Raw genomic sequence first — 14,281 nt, forward strand, 5'->3', positions numbered from 1 at the left:
ACTTTCAGCTTTCACATTCACTGTCTAAAGGGAAACAAGAAAGTTGTCGTTACTTTGTAAATGTTTCATCTGTATCAGAACCTGAGTATAATAACGCAACATTGTGTCTGTTTCTGTAAGGCTATATTCACACGAATGTGTGTCAAATTGGCCCTGAAAAACTGTAGTTTTTCACAGCCGATTTGCATACGTGCGGCACAAGTTTTTTACGGATCTCTGATAGACTTGAACCTATTGAGGCATCCGTGAAAACGAGCAATAATAGGACATGTACTATTTTTCCATGGGCCGTTCACACGGTCCGTTAAAACATCGGCCATGTGAATAGCCCCATAGAAGTACATAAAAACATGGCCGATTTCTACTTTCATGCGAATAAGCCCTAACTTTAATCTTTAAGGGTCTGGCTACAAGCCGCTCGTTCTAGCGTATTTCAACCATGATGTAAGGTTTTATGTGACTACCGAGGTCACCATTCACTTCTGTTCACACGTGTGTCGTAATTTCCATTTAGAACGCATTGGCGGTTCTGTCGAACGACGGAGACTAACGGCGCCTGGCCCAAAGCAACCCATTGACACGGAGCTACGGTTGCCACCAGGCCGGTAAACCACTTCACACTGGGGGGCAGGTAAAAGTAAAATATTTTTACCGGTAATAGCAAGTGCTATTTTTGGATAGAATACTCCTAGGTCTAGTGTGAGATTGGCGCAGAAGGGAGATGGCAGCGGGCAAGGCAGCAGGGAGCCAGAGACACTCACATTTAGCAGCCAGACATGGGCACAGTGAAGAGCGGAGGTCGGGGGATACTGACCACTTGTTACCCATATTGGAGTGTATTTAGACATGGCAGGGTTTGGCCGGTTTTGTGGTGGGGTTTGGTGCGATTTGCAACAAAATTGCAGCAAAAAACGCCACAAAACTGACGTGTTAATACACCCTGAACCAGGCCCGTATTTTTGGAGGGAAAAAGCAGCAATGCTTCATGGGGCCTTCTGGGTTCTGTCGTGGAGCATGCTACACTATTCTTCCTGCCAAATCTGACGGAATTGTCTTTTCCGCTCTCCTCAGAGAGACCGGGTTTGCTGAAGACAGATTCATAGACTTTTATGAGCCCGTCTTCAGCTAACCCCACCTTTACAAGTGGAGCCGAAGAAAGCCTAGTGTTAGGGTGTATTCACACAGCTTATTTTCGGACGTTTTTCAGGCAGTAAACTGACAAAAAACGACTAAAAAATAGGAAGTAGAACCCCTCCAAACATCTGCCCATTGATTTCAATGGGAAAAACTTCTTGAGCCGTTTTTGGAGCCGTTTTTTATTGAAGCTTTAGAAAAACAGCTCCAAAAACGCAGCGAAAAACGTTAATTAAAAAACGTCTGATAACCAGGTGCTGTTTTCCCTTGAAAACAGCTCCGTATATTCAGACATTTTTTGCTAAGCGTGTGAATATACCCTTACGGCACGGACGGGCCGCGTAGTGTCATCCGCAGGCCATCTGCAATCACGGACTGTGCACGCACAAAATGTGCATTCATTTAAATGAGCCCGGACCGCAATTGCGGACCGTATAATGCATGTCCTATTTTTTTTGCGGTCCGGGCTCCGGGCAGTGCATGAACCGTGGAAACCACCGTCGTGTGCATTGGCACATAGGTTATCATGTGTTTTATACTATCCACAATTGCGACTCCACAATTGCAGATGGTATACGGCCGCAAAACTACGGTCGTGTGCATGACACCTAAGTCATCCCATCACAGTTGAAAGGGAACTGCGCTTGGCTGAGCAATTCTGCCCCTTTGTTTCAGCAATCGGTGGGGGTCTCAGCACCCAGACCCCTACTGATCAAATTTATGACTTGTCAAAAGTTTTATGACAGTTACTCTTTAAGGGGAAAAACTGCCGTTGTAATGAAAACCTGACCGTTTTATTTCCATTTTATATTGTAGTACAGCCATGCAATTTTCCATAGAAATAATTTAGGAAAATATAATTGAACTCTTCTTTAACAGAAACCGCGCATAAAACGGATATAGAAGCTGCCCAACTTCTAACTCGTATGCGTGCACTCTTGGGGTGAATTCCCATGAGTTGTCTTGTTGCAGTTTTCGTAATCGTGGCAAAATAGCAACATTTTTTAAGTAACCTCTTTAAAAACAAAAGTGAGAAATTACTTACTGAAGGTAAGTACACGCCGGTCGGATTTGCTGCAGGAAACTGAGAAGCAAGTCCGACTTTTTTGTTTTTCCCCTTCTTTTTCTCCACAGCGGCACTCAATTAGACTCAAATTCCGCAGGTAATTCCGGCAGAAAGTCAGCATTTTCTGCTGGAATTCCCTGCGGAATCTGGGTAGGACTTGCCAGAGAGTGTCCGCAAAAAAGGTTCCAGCCATAGAGTTCCCTAATAAACAATGCCAGTGTGTGCACTTATAAACATTGCCAGCCAGAGAGTGTCCCCACAAACAGCTCCAGACAGCATTTTAGAAAATTCCATTTCACTTCATTATTTGGCCTTAGATGTCGTGTAATTACGTAATCTGGAGTGTGGGATTATTGAAATTCCTATAACATCCCATATCATGCTGTGGTCACCGTCTTAAAGTGTAGCTAAACGTTCGACAAACTACTGACGTCATAGTGACATGTCAGAAGTTCGGATTGATGGGGGTCCGAGCACGGAGAACCCCACCAATCGCTAGAACGAAGCAGCTGAAGTGCTCGTGTGGGCATCGGCTTTCTGGAAAAATCTGAACAGAAACGAAGCAGCGATTGGTGGGGGTCTCCGTGCTCGGACCCCCACCAATCCAAACTTCTGACATGTCAGAAGTTTGTCGAATGTTTAGCTACACTTTAAGGCCCGATTACACTGGCCAATTTTGGCCGATGCAGCGAGCGCCGATCAACGAGACAGCTCGTTGATCGGCGCACCTCTGCTCCTGTCACACGGAGCTATGGATGGGGACGAGCGGTCGTTACTCTGATCGCTCGTCCCCATACATTATTATCATGTCGACAGCGCTTCTCCAGGTTTACACAGGAGATGTGCTGCCGACAACGATAATATTTCAGATTTTTAAAACGATACGATCAGCAGATGAACAAGCGTTTGCTTGTTCATCTGCTGATCACTGCTCTGTTTACACAGGACAATTATCAGCAACAAGTGTTCTACGAACACCCGTCTGCCCGATAATCGCCCAGTGTAAAACCCCCTTTAGTCATGAACACCATTATCTGATCTCTAATGTCTACCCACAAGTAGCAATATTGTGCTGCTATTTCTTGCAAATACTGAGAACATCATCAAATAACGAAACGGAGGAGGAAATCCCTTATTAATCTGATGTAGAAAGTATGAGTAAATAACCATATAGTTATCTTACAGTCTATTTTAATTTGATAATGGTTCTCCATCAATATTCAGTAATACCATATTCAATTTACAAAATGCTGCCGAATCTCTGTATATTGCACGGTATCGCAGCGTTGTGATGCCGGATCTGATGTACCATTATAAGCATCAATGTGATGTTTTTTTAAACCTCAGGTAAGTACTGTAAGGCCCTGTACACACACAGTCATGTGCCGGAGGCTGTAATATGACTTCTTCTGCATAGGTAGTGTGAATTGGCACTAGGCTCCCTATCCACAGGGACATCCACATTAGCAAATAAGGGAAGGGGAAAGCCGCCACTGTGCCTTTTATTCTACAAAAAATGGTGGCTGTGGATTAACAAGCCCCGGACTGTCTTGTCACGCGGATGGCATGGTGACCTAAATCAGCACCAATAGGGGGTACTATTTTCCTTTTTCTATGAGGCCAACGCTTCTCTGCGTCCTCCCATGCATGCCACAATTTTTTCCAGTTGTATTCATATTGAAAAAAAATATATAGAAAGGCCCCATACAACACAGAGTTTGTATTGAGTCGTAATACGGCCGTACTCAATATTGAAGGGGTTGTGTGCTCACTATAAGGTCATGGGGATGAGGGTCCCTGATTCAGTTGAAAAAAATGATGCATCTAGGGAAAATTATAATATATAATTATTTGTAATTCAAAAAATGCTGGGCAGAGATGAATTTTTCAACTTTGAAAAATGTTAATTTAAAAACATTGGGGGAGATTTACAAAGAGAAATGTGCCAGAATTTTGTCACAAATTGTGCAGCAAATTTATTATGTTTTAGACACTTTTTGCACCTTTCTCAACAGTTTTGAAAAATCGTAAAAAACACCTGATTTATGAATGGCGTGGGCCATTTTTTGGGCAAAAAATTGTGATATAAAGTATTCCAGCCATGAGGTGGTGTAAGATAGAGAAAAATGTCTAGATGCACCAAATTTTTCATACAGTGTGCGCCGTTGTGATAAATTTAGTGCAGATTCTGCCTGTCTGGTTCAGTTTTATCCTGTTTAAATTTAGGACAGAATTAATAAATCTCCCTCCTTATATGACCTCTTGTATAATCAGAAAGAGATTTGAGATGATTAATGAAATAAAGTTGATGAAATGAACGTTTTTCGGGGGACAAGATAGACTTGAGTATCTGTATAACTATAGAAGCATCACAACAAACCGTTCATTAAGGGACCTTCACTGTCTTTAGTCACTATGAGGATAATGAAAGAAAATCACACTTAACATTGAGATTGAGTTAGCATACAAGTCAGAAGCAATACAATTACCAATACATTCAGAGGTGAATGAAGCATTATTGTTCGCTAATGAACGGCAGGGTTCTTATAAGCGTGATAACTAGATCAATCATTTAGTAACAAATCAATTTGGACCCAAGGTTTATTACGAGGCATCTATGGTAAAAGTGAAAATAAAAGAGTTCTCTCGGCATCAACTGGATACAATCACCTCCAAATTAATATTTTTTATTCAAAATCATTTTACTTTGAAAAATTCATCAGACATAGCATAAGCAATTCTTTAACAAACATAGTATGTATTCACCCGTAGTGCCAAAGTTCATGATCCATAGGATATTATCAGTACATAATTCCATAGGAAAACGAGTCCATGCGGAGACTCTGCGTGAGGGAAGAAATAAATGCCAATTGGGCCTTTTCCCACCCATTATCCTACCACCCGATTAAATAGCAATACATGAATACTTCTATAAAAATAAATATACATTAAGAGATACATTTAGCGGCAGATGAAAGATAAATTCCATGAACTCTTGTTAATTGCTACTTTACAGTAAGTTTTAAAAAAGCAGTCAATTGCTGCATTTACTATTCTATTCTATTACCATTTATCTTCAACGTAAATTTTTACGTACTGGACGTGTATGTAGCAAGGATAGTGAGTATCTTAGAAATGTGAATAACTGGTTGAGGAATATGCAGAACATGGCTGCTCTAGGGAGGAGATGAAGAAAGTTGGGTCGGATCTTGGCAAAATTAGAGGGGACGAGGCAAGGTCCCAGGTAATAACTAAAAAATCAGACCAAAGACCCCTTTTGTTTCTACGTTTCATGGTCATTTTAAAAGGATTGAAAATACCATGTGTAAATATTGGAATTTCATGAAATGAGATTCCAAATGCTGTCCTATTTTTCATGAAGCCCCTCAGTTCGTGTATAAAAAGGGCAAGTCATCAGCAAATCAGCTGATATGTGCCGATGTGAAACCTAAGGGTCATCTTACACATCCCGACATTGGTCGCGTAAACGAGCGGCGATAGTTTGCTCCTTTCACAAGGAGCTATGTATGGGAACGAGCGGCCGTTAATACAATCGTCCATCCCCATACATTTCTATCATGTCGGCAGTGCGTCTTCCGGTTTACTCAGTGGGATGTGCTGCCGACAACGATAATATTTTTGGTTGCATATACGATACAATCAAACAATGAACGAGCGTTTGCTCGTTCATCGGCTGATCGTTCCCTGTTTACACAGGACAATGATCAGTACAAGCGTTCATAGATTGCCCGATTATAGGCCCGTGTAAAGGGCCCTAAGAACCTGTCAAAACAAATGTTTTTGTAGGCTAGATAATGTGGTACGTTCCCATGTATAGCATGTGATAACTGCAATTATGTAATTCTAGAAGACTCCTTATGTCATCCATTACAGGTAACAAAATTACCAATCTAAGGATATTACACAAATAACTCAAAAAATTTAATGTACACGCTAAAGTGTCCCCGTGGTAAAGTTATATTGGATAAATATCCAGAATGGTAAAGCTACGTATGGATGAGTACAGGTCTCCTATCAGGAACTTTGAGCAGAAAATAAAAGAAAAAGACAAACAAACTATAGTTCTTACAAAGAATATTGATACAAAACAACAATCTAAGACATTTGGTGAGAATATTGTCATCAATAAAATCTATGATCTCAGATGGCTAGTGCTGGAAGAGGTTAATGGTATGGCTGAAGAGCAGACTAGAATCCAGCTTCTCTAAATACAGGTGTTCTCGATTTATTCATTATGTCTCTTCAACCCTAAAGGCCTTAATGAAACATATTTCAATGTCTTCCTATAGGTTCCTACCTGTCTTTATGACACCATATAGACTTAGCCTTTTTGAAGCTAGGATTGGTAGCTGGCCATACACTTTAGATAGCTGTCGGCTGACTGATCGTTCAGCCGACAGCTATTCCTCCCGACACCCCTGTACACATGCTCGCTCGACTCGGCTGAGCGTGTATGTGTTTTCAATAGGGAGAAAGCCTCTGCCAGACTCTACTTATCTACTAATGAGCAAATGGATGGGCATGTTGAAATTCGACATTCCTGACCCTTCTCTTCCCAGACATTTGCCGTTGGGGGAGAGTCAGAATGCCACCATACTCTTTAGATGGACGGCTAGTCCCGCCATAATGAGTGGGTTCAGCCGATATGCGCTTATTGTGTAAGGCCAGCTTTAGTCAAATACTAAAAGAATAGTGAACGCATTAGTTGACTGTTTTTTGTAAAACTTAGTATAAAGTAGCACTTCACAAAACAACAGTTGAAAGAATATATTTTGATATGCCTCTAGATGTATCTCTTAATGTGTATTTCTTTTTATAGAAGTAACTAACTATTCATGAATGCTATTTAATCTAGTAGTGGGATACACTATACATGCTAGAGAAAGGTAGCACGTCTCAGAAAAAGTATACAAACGGATATGTTGTTTTCTATGGAAGAGACCTATTCCAAAGTATGTCTGTAAAGGATCTGCCAGGCACTGCTTCAGGGTTAACTCCCAGAATTAATCAGTCAACACCTGAGTGTACATCCCTGAGACAGACACCAGCTTCCTCCACTCAGGCTGGCAGGCTTAGGAGTGGGAGAGCCTATCGCAACCTGGCCAGACTCAGCTAGCTCCCGCCCTCGGTCTATTTAAGCCTGCTCTTCCTGTCCATCTGTGCTTGTGAATTCTTTCCTTGAGGTTTCCTGGCCCAGCTACAGCTCCTGCTACTTTTTGATCCTGCTCCATACAGACCCTGGCTTACCGACTACTCTTCTGCTTTTCGCTTTGTACCTCGCACTCTCCTGGCTTGACTCGGCTCGTTCACTACTCTGTTGCTCACGGTGTTTCCGCGAGCAACTGCCCATTTCCCTTGCTTGCGTTCCCTTGTTTGTTTGTCGTGTTTGTCATGCACTTACTGAGCGCAGGGACCGCCGCCCAGTTGTACCCCGTCGTCTAGGGCGGGTCGTTGCAAGTAGGCAGGGACAGAGTGGCGGGTAGATTAGGGCTCACTTGTCCGTTTCCCTACCCCCCCCACCATTACAAATTCACAAGCCCTATACCTAGTCTACCCTGGTCCCTGACACCATTATGGAACCCCGTGAAACCCTGGCTCAGCAAATGCAGGGTCTCTCCCTACAGGTCCAGGCCCTGGCTCAGAGGGTCAACCAGCCTGATGCTACCTTGGTAGTTCCCCTCACCGCACCCCTTGAACCCCACCTCAAGTTGCCTGACCGGTTCTCAGGTGACCGGAGGGCTTTTCTCTCCTTTCGGGAGAGTTGTAAGCTTTACTTTCGCTTAAAGCCTCACTCCTCAGGTTCTGAGAGCCAGCGGGTGGGTATAATTATGTCCCGGCTCCAGGAAGGGCCCCAAGAGTGGGCCTTCTCCTTGGCTCCTGGCGCCCCTGAACTTTCCTCCGTTGATTGTTTCTTTTCTGCCCTCGGACTTATTTATGACGAGACTGACAGAACTGCCTTTGCCGAGAGTCAGCTGGTGACCTTACGTCAGGGTAAGAGACCTGTTGAGGAGTATTGCTCTGACTTTCGGAAGTGGTGCGTAGCTTCTCGGTGGAATGACCCTGCCTTAAGGTGCCAGTTTAGGTTGGGTCTGTCGAACGCCCTGAAAGACCTGCTAGTTAGCTATCCCTCTTCTGACTCCCTAGACCAGGTTATGGCTTTAGTGGTACGACTTGACCGACGTCTCAGGGAACGACAACGTGAACGTTTATGTGTTTTTTCCTCCGACTCCCCCATGATGCCTCCCGAAGTCCCGTTGCTTCGTTTGTCCCCTAAAGACTCAGAAATACCTATGCAACTCGGGGCCTCCGTGTCCCCTCAACAACGTAGAGAATTCCGCAGGAAGAATGGTCTCTGCTTCTACTGTGGGGATGTCAAGCATCAAGTAAACAACTGTCCCAAGCGTAAGAATGCTGCCAGAGAGCTCCCGCGTCTAAGTGATCATCGGGGAGGTCACTTGGGCGCACAGGTATTTCCCGTAAATATGAAACGTACTAAGATATTGCTTCCCTTTCAGGTCTCGTTTGGTGGTAGGTCTGCTACCGGCAGTGCCTTCGTGGATTCAGGGTCCTCTACTAATATCATGTCTGTGGAATTTGCTATGTCTCTTGCTATGCCTCTGATTGATTTGCCTAAACCTGTTCCGGTAGTGGGTATCGACTCCACTCCTCTTGCTAATGGTTATTTTACACAGCATACCCCTGTTTTTGAACTCCTTGTTGGCTCCATGCATTTGGAGCAGTGCTCTGTACTATTGATGCAGGGATTATCGTACGATTTGGTTCTAGGTCTTCCCTGGTTGCAGTTGCATAATCCCACGTTTGACTGGAATACTGGGGAGCTAACCAAATGGGGTAATGAATGTTGTACGTCATGTTTTTCTGTTAATTCTATTTCTCCCCCTAAGGAGGTGAATACGCTACCCGAGTTTGTTCAGGACTTCGCTGATGTTTTCTCTAAAGAGGCCTCCGAAGTATTACCGCCTCATAGAGAATACGATTGCGCTATCGAATTGGTACCAGGAGCTAAGCTTCCTAAGGGTAGAATATTTAACCTTTCCTGTCCCGAACGTGAAGCCATGAGGGAGTATATCCAGGAATCCCTGGCCAAGGGTTACATTCGTCCCTCTTCTTCTCCGGTAGGTGCTGGCTTCTTCTTCGTAGGGAAGAAGGATGGGGGTCTTAGGCCATGCATTGACTACCGTGGCCTGAATAAGGTCACGGTAAGGAACCAGTATCCCCTTCCTTTGATTCCTGATCTCTTTAATCAGGTTCAGGGGGCCCAATGGTTCTCTAAATTGGATCTACGGGGGGCGTATAACCTTATTCGCATCAAAGAGGGGGATGAGTGGAAGACTGCGTTTAACACGCCCGAAGGCCATTTCGAATACCTCGTCATGCCCTTTGGGTTGTGCAATGCCCCTGCGGTCTTCCAGAACTTCATAAATGAGATTTTGAGAAATTACCTGGGGATATTTCTTGTAGTGTACCTTGATGACATATTGGTGTTTTCCAGGGACTGGTCCTCCCACATAGAGCATGTCAGGAAAGTGCTCCAGGTCCTTCGAGAAAACAAACTGTTTGCCAAAATCGAAAAATGTGTATTTGGGGTACAGGAGATACCATTTTTAGGTCAAATCCTCACTCCTCATGAATTCCGCATGGACCCTGCCAAGGTTCAGGCTGTGGCTGAATGGGTCCAACCTGCCTCCCTGAAAGCGCTACAGTGTTTTTTGGGGTTCGCTAACTATTACAGGAGATTTATTGCTAACTTCTCGGTCGTCGCTAAGCCTCTTACGGACCTCACTCGCAAGGGTGCTGATGTCCTCCATTGGCCCCCTGAGGCCGTCCAGGCTTTTGAGACCCTCAAGAAGTGCTTTATCTCGGCCCCCGTGCTGGTTCAGCCCAACCAAAGGGAGCCATTTATTGTGGAGGTTGACGCGTCCGAGGTGGGAGTGGGGGCCGTCTTGTCCCAGGGTACCAGCTCCCTCACCCATCTCCGCCCCTGTGCTTACTTTTCTAGGAAGTTTTCGCCCACGGAGTGTAACTATGATATTGGCAACCGCGAACTTTTAGCCATTAAATGGGCATTTGAAGAGTGGCGCCACTTCCTGGAGGGGGCTAGGCACCAGGTAACGGTCCTTACCGACCACAAGAATCTGGTTTTCCTAGAATCTGCCCGGAGGCTAAACCCGAGACAAGCTCGATGGGCGTTGTTTTTTACCAGATTCAATTTTTTGGTTACCTATAGGGCCGGGTCTAAAAATATTAAGGCGGATGCACTGTCGCGTAGCTTCATGGCCAGCCCTCCTTCGGAGGAAGATCCTGTTTGTATTTTGCCTCCAGGTATAGTCATTTCCTCTATCGAGTCCGATTTAGTCTCTGAAATTGCTGCTGATCAAGGTTCAGCTCCTGGGAACCTTCCTGAGAACAAGCTGTTTGTTCCCCTGCAATTCCGGCTAAGGGTACTTAGGGAAAATCACGACTCCGCACTATCTGGCCATCCAGGCATCCTGGGTACCAAACACCTCATTACCAGAAATTATTGGTGGCCTGGTTTGCCTAAAGACGTTAAGGCCTACGTCGCCGCCTGTGAGGTTTGTGCCAGGTCCAAGACTCCCAGGTCCCGACCAGCGGGCTTACTGCGTTCGTTGCCCATTCCCCAGAGACCTTGGACACATATCTCCATGGATTTTATCACCGATTTGCCTCCATCCCAAGGCAAGTCGGTGGTGTGGGTGGTGGTAGACCGCTTCAGTAAAATGTGCCACTTTGTGCCCCTCAAGAAACTACCCAACGCCAAGACGTTGGCTACCTTGTTTATCAAACACATCCTGCGTCTCCATGGGGTCCCCGTCAATATTGTTTCTGACAGAGGGGTACAATTTGTTTCATTGTTTTGGAGAGCCTTCTGTAATAAGTTGGGGATTGATCTGTCCTTCTCCTCTGCCTTCCATCCTGAAACCAATGGCCAAACGGAGAGGACTAATCAGTCTCTAGAACAATACTTAAGATGTTTTGTCTCTGACTGTCAATTTGATTGGGTTTCTTTCATTCCCCTCGCCGAATTTTCCCTTAATAACCGGGTCAGTAACTCGTCAGGGGTCTCTCCCTTTTTCTGTAATTTTGGGTTTAATCCACGGTTCTCCTCCGTTTCACCTGGTTGTTCCAACAATCCCGAGGTGGAGGTCGTTCATCGGGATCTGTGCACAGTCTGGGCCCAGGTTCAGAAGAACCTAGAGGCGTCCCAGAGCATACAGAAGGCTCAGGCCGATAGAAGACGTTCTGCTAACCCCCTGTTTGTGGTCGGGGATCTGGTGTGGTTGTCATCCAGGAACTTGCGTCTCAAGGTTCCGTCCAAAAAGTTTGCTCCCCGGTTTATTGGGCCGTATAAGGTCATTGAGGTCCTCAGTCCTGTCTCTTTCCGGCTGGAGTTACCCCCGTCTTTTCGTATACACAACGTGTTTCATGCCTCCCTCCTGAAACGCTGCTCCCCGTCCTTGGCCCCCTCGAGGAAACCTCCTGTTCCCGTCCTCACCCCTGAGGGGGTGGAATTTGAGGTGGCCAGGATCGTGGACAGCAAGATGGTCCAAGGCTCCCTCCAGTACCTGGTCCATTGGAGAGGATACGGGCCCGAGGAGAGGACTTGGGTACCCGCCCGGGATGTTCACGCTGGGGTATTGGTCAGGAGGTTCCACCTGCGTTTCCCCAGTAAGCCAGGTCCACTTAGAAAGGGTCCGGTGGCCCCTCATAAAAGGGGGGGTACTGTAAAGGATCTGCCAGGCACTGCTTCAGGGTTAACTCCCAGAATTAATCAGTCAACACCTGAGTGTACATCCCTGAGACAGACACCAGCTTCCTCCACTCAGGCTGGCAGGCTTAGGAGTGGGAGAGCCTATCGCAACCTGGCCAGACTCAGCTAGCTCCCGCCCTCGGTCTATTTAAGCCTGCTCTTCCTGTCCATCTGTGCTTGTGAATTCTTTCCTTGAGGTTTCCTGGCCCAGCTACAGCTCCTGCTACTTTTTGATCCTGCTCCATACAGACCCTGGCTTACCGACTACTCTTCTGCTTTTCGCTTTGTACCTCGCACTCTCCTGGCTTGACTCGGCTCGTTCACTACTCTGTTGCTCACGGTGTTTCCGCGAGCAACTGCCCATTTCCCTTGCTTGCGTTCCCTTGTTTGTTTGTCGTGTTTGTCATGCACTTACTGAGCGCAGGGACCGCCGCCCAGTTGTACCCCGTCGTCTAGGGCGGGTCGTTGCAAGTAGGCAGGGACAGAGTGGCGGGTAGATTAGGGCTCACTTGTCCGTTTCCCTACCCCCCCCACCATTACAATGTCATTTTGTTTTTTATTGTCAGGGTCGGATCTGTCAGAAAGAACATACTGTTGGCAGTTGAATTCCTTTTTGTAATATACCTTTCCTTTACCCAAAAAAAGAGACATTTCAGAACATTGTATGAAGCTAGCCTAACTAGGAATATATACCACTCGGCTATGGGAAAGGTGAGTGATATGACGTAATGGTAATAACGTCACTTAAATATGCCTAAAACCGAAACCGCAAAGACATGTCCAAATAGAAACTTACATTTTCAGAATATTTTTTAAAGAGGAAATTCTGTTTGAAGAGCATTTCCTCTTCAAATTAAAAAAAAACAATTGAGTGACCTTTTCTGGGAAAGTACTAAACTTATGTTAAGAGAGCTGATTATAGTAAAGAAAGTAACTTTTTTTTAATGATCCTTCAGCCATTTACACTCTCAACATGGATTACAACTTGTGAGATCAATATACTTTTTGACCACAGACTTTTTTTGACCAAGTCAAATATGATGAATACCACAAACTGAGATGGGGAATAGTATGACTTGACTGCTACCGAGCTGCTTTTCCCCTTCTTAGCTGTCAATGACAACGCAGGTTTGTCACATTTTTGTAAAAGTAAACACAGATGGAGAACCTTTTCGACCAGTGTGGGTCTCATGTTTATAGCGGCAAGCTTTCAGCCTTTGTCGAATTTGAAAATGAGCACTTTTGTAACCTTACAAGGGCATTTGTCCATCATCTCTCGTCAGCATTTTTGCTGAATGTTTTAATATCAAGAGGATTATTATCCGATCGTTTTAAGTTTACAGGCTGTGATATGGGGAGGTGACAAATATTGACTATTACAAGTCAAGTAATATTTAATAACTATGACATCCGACCTAGTATTTTGAGATTTCTGTAAACCTTTGAGCAACCAAAAAAGTTCTGCAAGAAGGACATTAGTTACATTTGTAATCTGTGACCTCATTTAGATGACTTTCTTTTTAGATTTACCAGGTCAACATGTCACATGGCCTCACAAGAAGCAGGAACCTTTCGACAAAGAACCTACTCAATGGAAAAACAAAGTACACAAACAAGAGGCAGCTGCTAATGGAAAACAGCTTTAGCTCTTTTCTTGCTTATAGTTTACTTCCTGTACAGATCTCAAACAATTACGACTTTAATCTAGGCTAAAGTAAAATCTAACTGGCCGATGATGATTGTAGATCTGGCCAAACTCTTGAGATTTTGGACAGCCTAATAGGTCGATTAAGGCCATCTTTAGACCAATAGACCACTTTCAGCTTCTTTTCATGACACGGACAAACATGACAAATGCAGACAGAAGGCAAATATCTGTGGAGAAGTTAATATCAGTCATTGTGCAGTCGGGTGCAGTCCTTGGAAAGTTGTTCATGGCAAACATCAGATCTGCATTCCATCAATAGAAGCTCAGACCAGGCCACATGATCAAGTCAGAGATCGATGGACGATTTTGTTATTTTGAGTTGCATTTGCTTGATCATCGGCTGATCGTTGCCCTGTTAATACAGGGCAATGATCGGGAACGAGTGTTCATATGAACGCTCGTTTGCCCGATCATTGGCCGGTGTAAAAGGGCCTTAAGTCATTTTTTGTATATGGAGTCAGTGATCTGTACATTCTCATAAATGTACAAATTGATCTTGAATCACGTAAAGAGTCATCCCTCTTTGCACTTTGTAAAAGCCCCATTAATATGCAATTAATGC

This window comes from Rhinoderma darwinii, chromosome 13 (assembly GCF_050947455.1).
Source record: "Rhinoderma darwinii isolate aRhiDar2 chromosome 13, aRhiDar2.hap1, whole genome shotgun sequence".
NCBI lineage: Eukaryota > Metazoa > Chordata > Amphibia > Anura > Rhinodermatidae > Rhinoderma > Rhinoderma darwinii.